Source organism: Dermacentor silvarum, unplaced genomic scaffold (genome assembly GCF_013339745.2).
Source record: "Dermacentor silvarum isolate Dsil-2018 unplaced genomic scaffold, BIME_Dsil_1.4 Seq2232, whole genome shotgun sequence".
Lineage (NCBI taxonomy): Eukaryota > Metazoa > Arthropoda > Arachnida > Ixodida > Ixodidae > Dermacentor > Dermacentor silvarum.
In genome coordinates, this window is record NW_023605890.1 from 11,171 (window position 1) to 20,094 (window position 8,924).

Below are 8,924 nucleotides of genomic sequence, written 5' to 3' on the forward strand. Positions count from 1 at the left end.
TTGCATATATTTAATGTTTGGCTTAAGTTAACTGAAACAATCTGTATATATGGTAAAACTAAAACAGCCCGAGTTTGGTGCCACATAAAGGAATAAATTTTCAATATTAAATTTCATGTACAAAAATTCTAGTTTTGGTGGCCTTGAAAAAATATATTGCAAAGGTCAATTAGGGAAGTAAATGAAATGCAGAGCAAGCACACAAGAAACACACCTGTTATTTTGTACACCAATGTCATGGCAAGTCATTGTGAAAAGTTGATTCGGAAAGTCGATTTAAAGCTTGACTGGCCAACATTTTTAATATACTGAAACAAAGTATGCTCCACACATGAACTGGCTTTAAATAAGGTTTGATCCAGGAGCATCATGATGAATTTTCGCTCCTCAACAAGGTTCCTTAAGCAAGAAAATATTTTTCGCGGCTAAATGATTTTTTTTTTCAAACGTAAATAGAGTTCTCTGAGCTGAAAATGCTGCGTAGCAGATTTTCCAATTACAATTCTGGTTTCCTTAAATTTTTGTAATGCGAAAGCACTGCATGGTCTGTTGTAAAATATCTTGCTTGAAAATGTTTTTTTTTTTTTCTACTGCAAGACAAAAGCCTAAATACGCCACATTTATTACTGTTTAGGTGCGAAGTGACGTATCAATGGGGGCCTTATAAAAACAAACCACTCTCCATTAAGGTACTCTACTGCCCACATGCGGATGAAGTTAATATACATTGCCAATTTCTAAATTATATGTACTTGGTGCAATAACGGAAGATTAGGGCTTGTAGCACGTGAATACATCAATGAGCAAATAATGTTTAATAAATCAGCCATATTCTGGTTACTGAATGAAGCTTCAAATGTGTGAGTTCACATTGTTTAAACACAGGCCATCATGCATGAGCCAGTCATGCATAAATAAATGTTAAACAGCACGCTTAATATTCTCCAACAAGAAATTATTGTATCAAACAGTATCAAAATAATAAACAGCATATATTATCTGATTCAAATTAGAATAAAGTGTATACATTTGAGCTCCAAAATTGTAATTTATGCAGGAAATCACCTTTAGCTTTCATAAAAGCGAGAATACTGTTCATGGTTAACCAGAAGGAACAGGGACTCCATTGTCTGAGCATCTTGACCATAAGTGCAGTGGATGGCTGTGCTGGAATCCTACTTCCTGCATTAGCAAAATAACAACAGAATCATGAGAGTTGACTCTACATTTCATTACGGTCCTATACACTGTGGGGAATTTGATAAGGCAACAAACTTCTGAAAACAACACTCCTAATTATTGTGACCGAACACAAAGCACAGCTTAATTGGGCATGACAAATGAAAGGTAGGCAAAATTTAGTTTTCAAATTTAGAAACCTCGATCACTAAGTCATCGTGAATACAAAATGGCATAGAAGCAAAAATAAATATACAGTAGCCTTTTCACCATGGAAAAATAAGAGCATAAAATGTAAGGACACTACCAAAGACATCTCTCAGCAATTGACATTTCTCCAGGAGCATGGATGTGACCACAATATAAAACTCACAATATAAAATCGCCAATGTAGTTGTGCATTACACTTCAGAAGCACACCAGCAGAAGACTTTATGGGAGAAGACACAATAAGACTGCTATGCTCAAGGCATGAGAAAATATTTCTTTTTAATGCAACATTTTTACACTATGAGACGAAGAGTACTATTGTACAGGAGAGAGTGCACAACAGATGAAAATGAAGAAACCCCCAACGGCGTTCTCACCTGCCCTGCATTACAGTAGCAAAGCAGTACTTGCATCCAGCCCAACAGTGTCCAACTCTCCACTGCAGTCTATAAGGCCTTTTCTGTATACTTAATTATTTTTATTTATTGTTGTGTATTTCTTTACTGACTGAGTAATAATCAGTGTTTCAGCATATTTACCTGGAAAATATAGAAAGTCCTGTCAACTATTTTTTGCCCTTGTTCCAATGTGTTAGCTCGGCAATACGCTGACAAGTACTATTCCCTTATTTATACTTACAATCCTTCCTGATGCTCCGAATTTCTACTTCACGCTCTGAACAGTGACGTACGTCCTTCTACTCAGTTTATGTTGCCTTCCTACAATTTACATGGTCCTTCATATTGTAGCTGCTCAACTAGAGCCTAAAATTTTCTGCCGTCTCCTAAAAGCACCATCTTTATTGGATAACATATCCTACGTTTCCCCCTCACTGTGGGGGAGTTTATTTAAGTGCTGACCTATTTAATAGACCGCAGTGCCACAACAATTTCTCAACCTGTGTTGCCACTACATGCATGAGTCACAATGGCTGCAAATTGGCTCCCCGCCCCACCCTCTCTGATTCAAGGTCACTCTCGCTCCTAAATGTACATTTTGCCACCTGGAGAATATCCAAAAGCATTGCATCCACGTGAAAAGTGCTCCTGTTAATCTTTTTTTCTCCTCCTGTAACAGCTGTGTTAAATGAAACATGCTTGCGGTTTTCATGAGCAGCTCAGTAAACGAAAAAGGCACATGGTTTGCTGAAAAGAGGTTTTCAACTACCATAATCCACGGTTTCTTGCAATTTCTTGAATTACCTTGCAGTCTAGATAGCAATCAAGCACATTTTGATTTTGATACTGTTTTCAAAGCAGTAAGAACAGCCGAAATTTTAAGGTTGTGATAATTATGTGAGAATTAAAGGTAGAGGAGTTTGATGCAATGAGGAAATAGGCGCATTGCAGAGGGTAAACAAATATTCCTTTCCCACAAATAAATTGGTAGGAGGAGGGTAATTTGAAATGAGCACTGAATGCACAATACAGAATATGATGCTGAAATGCCCCAATCTGTGAATATCCTTGCACTAAAGAAAAACTTCACTATGAAAGGCAATAATGAAATTGCAAGTATATACTTCGGAATACCAGTCATATCTGCAATGTGAACTGTACCATCAGCAATATCTAAAAACTGCACACACACAACTGCACACACACAACTGCACAACCTAAGGCTGCCAAAGGAGCCTCACAGTACTAAATGGTCACTTGGCTCAGAATATTAGACTACACGCCTATATCGACTTACAATCTTGTCTTGTCTGAAGGCAAACTTAAGTGACTTGCCTCTGATGGGTTTCTGATCGAAAGCACAAAGGCTGGGAATTGTGAGGCTGTCATCTAGATGACCTGTAAGAAATATCATTTTAAGTTCCACATAAACATATGCTACCAGAACGAGAGAGAAGATCACTAGCAATAAAGCTGATTTTGCTTTGCAAGAGAAAAATCAAAGTATGGACTCGGTACAGCTTACTGAGAAAAAAAAACAAGCCTCATACCACAGATGTTACAGTGAAAGTTCATTGCATTGAAATTTCCACACACATATACGCTTGCCTGCTCATACACTGTTGACAGGGCTTTTCCAGCGGTATTTCCATTGTTTAATACTTCTTTTAGTGCTCTCTAAGTTTATTACCAGCTATGAAAGTGGCTGCAAGATTTCTTAAGTTGAATGTAATGAGTAATCTTAGTGCCACATTGCAAATCTATACTCGATCACACTAGTGACTTGCACTACTATGCTGGCTACAAATAGTGTGAATGAAACAAATTTGATTAATTGTGTTTCGTTGCCAATTCTGGCCAAACAGCACCAGAGAGTCATACAATTCAGTGGCAACACCGTGGTAAATGCAAGTGGAATGCGTTAGAATGTCGCAACTCCTTGCAGGGCTCAAATCCATTATTTAAACCATGGTCACCACATTGCAAAGTGTTGTTCAACAGGTCACTTTACTCAAGTCCTGCCCTTTCGAGGAGCGACGTCTTACACACACACACACGCCTGCACCACATGACTCGCTTTCACCAATTTACCCACACATACGCTTTTTTTTACACTTTGACACTCCTACTGATAAAGCATAAAAAAACTTTTATGGCACTCACTGCAACGTTCTCAATCTAAACCTCAAGCTAATCACATTCTCGAGTGCCTGGGCATGCCTTATAAATTCCATTTTTACAAATTATATTTGGGCTATAAGGGACAATTTTCGAAGGGCATGCGAACCACCCAGAGAACCCTAAAGCTTAGCACTTCATATCTTCAAATTATTAAGAGTTGCTGAAACCAATTGCTATATACGCGGAACATCGCAAATAACCAGCTATTCACAATTTAAGCAGTTGTCTCCTTGAATTGGGGAGTGTTACATGTCAAAATAACAGTGTGATTAGGGGGCACGCGATAGCGGGGGATTCTGGATTGATTCTGACCCCCCAGGGGCTTTTCAACGCGCCCCCAATGCACAGGACACGGGCGTTTTTGCATTTGTAGGCAAAACGTTTTTTGTGCGGGCGAAAAGCGGCGCCAGCATTTCGCCCGCCGCCGCCTCCATAAGCAGTTGCCTACTTTAAGGAAATGTGGGCTAACCCAAGGCATACGTTTCACGGTCGAAATTAGTGTAATCGTGAAACACACTTTCCGGATTTCTGATTCATGTATTTATGCTGTTGATGAAACGTTTATTTCACAATAAAAATCAAGGAAGTTGATTCATCAGTGTAGAGGAGGGAAAAAAGGAGGAAACTTACACCTTCCACTGGTCCTTCGGCGCCTCCATATAACCCAGGGTGGCTTCCAGGGTGGCTCGACACCAAACTCGGTTTTCAGGGCGGGGACAGCCGCTGCACCAATTTTGAAGAGGTTTATTGCGTGTAAAACTACCGACCTTATGCAATACACACACGCACACACAAGTACGCGCGCCCACGCAAAAAGCTCACACAACACGTACGCGCGCGCACGCACGCGCACAGACAAAGCGCTCAAAGAACACGCACGGACGTGCGTGCACAGAGACCCGCATACAAGCACGCGCGCACACGCAGAGCGCTCGCAAAACACGTACGCGCGCACGCAGAGTACTCACAAAACACGCACTCAGGCACATACAAAGCGCTCACAAAACACGCACGAACGCACGCACGCGCCAGCGCCTATGGACCCGCATACAAGCACAAGCGCACATGCAAAACGCTCGCAAAACAGCAACGCGCGCGCGCGCACGCACGCATGCAAAACACTCACACAACAGGCACGCGCCCACATACAAAGCGCTCACAAAACACGCACGAACGCACGCACGCACGCGCAAGCACATAGAGACCCGCATACAAGCACGCACGCACACATACAAAACAGTCAAAAAACACGCACGCACGCACACACAAAGCGCTCAGAAAAAACGGACGGACGCACTCACGCAAACGTAATGCGCTTACAAAACACGTACGTGCGCGCTCACACACATACAAAGAGAGAAAGATAACCCAAAACCTGAAGGAAGGCGTCCGGCAAGCAGCAGCAGCAGTACGCGAGCGCGCCAGGGAGAGCCAATGTTGCGCCGGTACTTAAGAAGGCCAGTCGTCACTTCTTTTTCTACACGATACAAAACGAACAACCGTGTTATAAGCCGCGCTGAACTAGCAAGAACACCACATTTACGATAGTTCAAGCGCTCAGAAACAAAGCGGGATTATGCAGGCGCACCACGTCCGACGTGGCCACAGAAACGTTTGTCACACGAGGGCAATCGAGGTAGCCATCTTGCCGTAGTAGTGCGTGCAACTGCTTTTGACCTTACATTTGTGAATTATGATGGGATCACAATAAGATACTTCTACAGCCAACAATAATACGTAATCAAATAAAGAAACACCAAATGAACGGACACTTGCCTGAAACTTTCCATACTGACAGTAGTATACCGACCGCCGACACCGGGAACGTAGCAACTGCTCGTATCTGCCTGCGTGGATCCATCTTCCAGCGCGTGCGAAGGCTTTGAGTTGAGGTGGGGCACGATTAATACACAACGCACGGACCACGTCTCTGATTAGACCGCACATAAAACCAATGACACGTTTAAAATTATTTCCCAGAGCGCGAGACGTGAACAAAGACAAAAAAGAGACAAGCATCTTTTGAAGCAAGAGCAAATGAGGTGACAAACAACTTCCGCCTTCCCGCCCTGCCGCGTGCCGGGTTGTCTAGGCAACGATACAGCGTCGTAGCGTCAGTTCCGGTCGCTTTTCATTCGGAGGGCGCAGCCGCGTAAATCGCGCTGCGCCGAACTCAGTCGAACTACAAAAATTATCTGCCGCTGCCCATTTATTCTCACAGGTTTGCTTGTTGGCGTGGCCGCCTGCTTGCTGCCACTTCGTTGTGGTCTCTAGCTGTAGCGGTGAGCTGGGAGTTGCGAATACGTTTCGTGTCGAGCGTTACGTTTTCTTGTTTGTTTGTTTGTTGTTTTTTTTTTTTTTTTTTTGACGAGGTCGGGCTGCATCACTGTGAGTGCAGCGCACAAATCGTGACCGTGAGCGAGCTGATCAGCGCGCTTGTACAGGTACGATCAAAATACCGGCTGCATCCGATCAAGGAGACCATGCCAGGTGACAGCATAGTCTCAGCGAGATCATGCCTCGATAAGGGCGCTACATTATTGGTCGTGCCACGTGTGAGGCACAAGCATTCACATCACTCGTGGGCGTCTGCGAAAGGAGTGACAGTTGTGCTCTTCCGCAGTACATGTTTCGGTTTCAATTTTTTTCCATAGTCCGGAATTCATTACACTGAAGCAATAAGCGGCATCAGTTCTTGGCATTCAAAGAACCATTCATGAACTATATCGATGATGGGCTTCAATTAAATAATAAGGATCGTCTGACTTCGCTGGTTGACAAGTGAATTAGCCAAATTTTTATGCTTGCGTGTCTAATTACTACCTCGAATCGTTTAAAAAGACATCTCACCGGGGTTCACCACTTTTGTTGGGCTGTTAAGGGCACCGCTAAATTCCTGTAAAATGTTGCAAGTTGCTTGCACGTTTTTATTCTACTGCGGTTTTATTAAAAGTGTCTAATTACACTGGAGTATCACAGTGAGCACTAAACCTAATGATATTTAATGAAATTGCAAGTGAATGTGTGTACTTTTCGAGGTAATACATTTTGGCGTGCCCGTCACACCTGAAACATCAGTATCTTAGAAAAAAATGCTATACATAGACACATGGCTCATTGCGCGGACGTATACGCGTTCTTATGCCAGATTTATGCCTGCATATTTGTGTTCAACACCCTTGAGACGTCGATTTAACACCCTTCTTTGAGCAACTTCACACCTTATGTGTGGTATACACCCTTATGATAGGGTGTTTTTAATAAAATGGGTGCTCTAAGGGTGTGCATGGGGGTGTAAATGCGCAAAACACCCATTTTAGCACCCTTAAGGGTGTGAAAATGTTTAGTGTGCAGATTGTTCTAGTGAAAAATTGAAAGACACTTTTAAATTCCAAAGTGTGTTCGGCGAAAGCCTGTGGCCATTCGACTGACTATATCATGTCTTTATTTTATTTTATTGCGATAGCAATTATATGGACACTTCAACCGGATTTCTGCCGTAGGCGTCGCCATCGTCGTCGCCGTCGCCGTCTTCCGTATAGATTCCAAGGGCGATAAAATCGTCGCCGCGCGCTGTAGGCGCGAGCGAAAGCGCGCGGGGGACGCACGCTATGACGGAGGGCGAACTCCCCCTCGCGCTATCACGGAGAGCGAACGCACGGTGGAAAGCAAACACGACCATCGCGCGAAAGGCCGTGGCCGTATGGGAGGCAGGGAGGCGGGGCGGCGCTGTGCTCCGGCACCAAAGGCGTATCTTGTGACAATCTCCCACGCGAAAGCAAGAAACGGGAAGAAAGGGGGAGGGGGGGGGCAGCTTCTCCTCTGCCAACAACTTCTCATCTGCCCTTTGCCCGGCGGTGCCCGTCGCCCGCACCGTCTCTTATCTCCACACGGCTCTGACCTTTGTATGCGCTGTGCATTCGCCACTCAGTTTCCGTTGAAGTGATAGACCGCGCGAACCTGCGTTTGCTGCCAGCGTTTTGACAGTCGTTGGCTGCGGTCATTCAGTGTGATCTATTCATGTTTGATTGTGCGCGCTGCCAACACGATTGTTAATTCAGGTAGTAAGCCAATGTGTCCAAGTTTATGCAGCCGATAAAACTACTATTCCTGCTCCGAATAGCTCTCTACTAATTTGCTATCGCAATCGATGCTTCGCCTTTCGGGCGAAACTGCGACATTTTTTGTGCATGACACTCCCAGTGGAATAAATTGCTGAGAGAGTGTAAGGGGGAGAGGCCACAGCTGTGGCGGCGCAACTGTTTCTCTGCGCCGCTGTGCCATTACGTGATTGCTGCGAGAGTGTGAGGGGGAGAGGCCACAGCTGGCACCGTTCCAGGGAACGGACGGACGGTCGGTCGGACGCCGCGAGTATAAGCCATTAAAGGCTTTCGCCTTAAATTGAAGCGAAGTGACTTCTCCGCGAAGTAGTGCGTGGGGCTGAAATTGGAGCTACTCTTGAGCCGCTCCTCCAGCTTACACTGCGATTGCGCGGTGTTTACCGCGCATGCCTGTGTCTTTTTCAATCGATAACTTGTTTCGCGCTTCTTAATTTCTACGATAGAGAAGGGACATAACGAAGGTGAGTTAATACTAAAGATTCAGACAGAGCAGGTAACTACAAGGATGAAATTCACTGGCGTATTGACACATCTGCCCTTTGAGGGTCACTTGTCGCTACATTTTTTTTACCTGTAACTGACCCCAGTTTCTTTCTGTCCGCAGAAATTGAAAAGCTCTAGTGAGATCGCCACCGCCATGAAAGTCATGCTGGCAGCATCGGACAGGGCTCGGCTCTACAGCGAAGCCTACTTCCGGCTGAAAAGAAGGCTCTACATGCACCTCGTTCAGACGAATTGCAGGACTGCAGAGCAAGGTTTGTGAAGGGCACTGTAGCATACAACAATTTGAAATCATATAATTTCTAATCTTATAAACTGAGGTCAAAGCAATGCA

The 8,924-nt window shown here is 44.2% G+C and overlaps 1 long non-coding RNA gene across 1 annotated transcript; it reads right to left on the minus strand.

Moving 5' to 3' along the window:
* Nucleotides 1–1,038: 1,038 nt before the first annotated feature.
* On the minus strand, nt 1,039–4,782 carry LOC125941758 (uncharacterized). Its single transcript, XR_007464586.1, has 3 exons — nt 4,599–4,782; nt 3,085–3,185; nt 1,039–1,182 (listed from the first exon to the last, which is right to left on the minus strand). It is a non-coding gene; the product is annotated as an uncharacterized LOC125941758 (long non-coding RNA).
* Between the last annotated feature and the right edge of the window lie 4,142 nt (nt 4,783–8,924).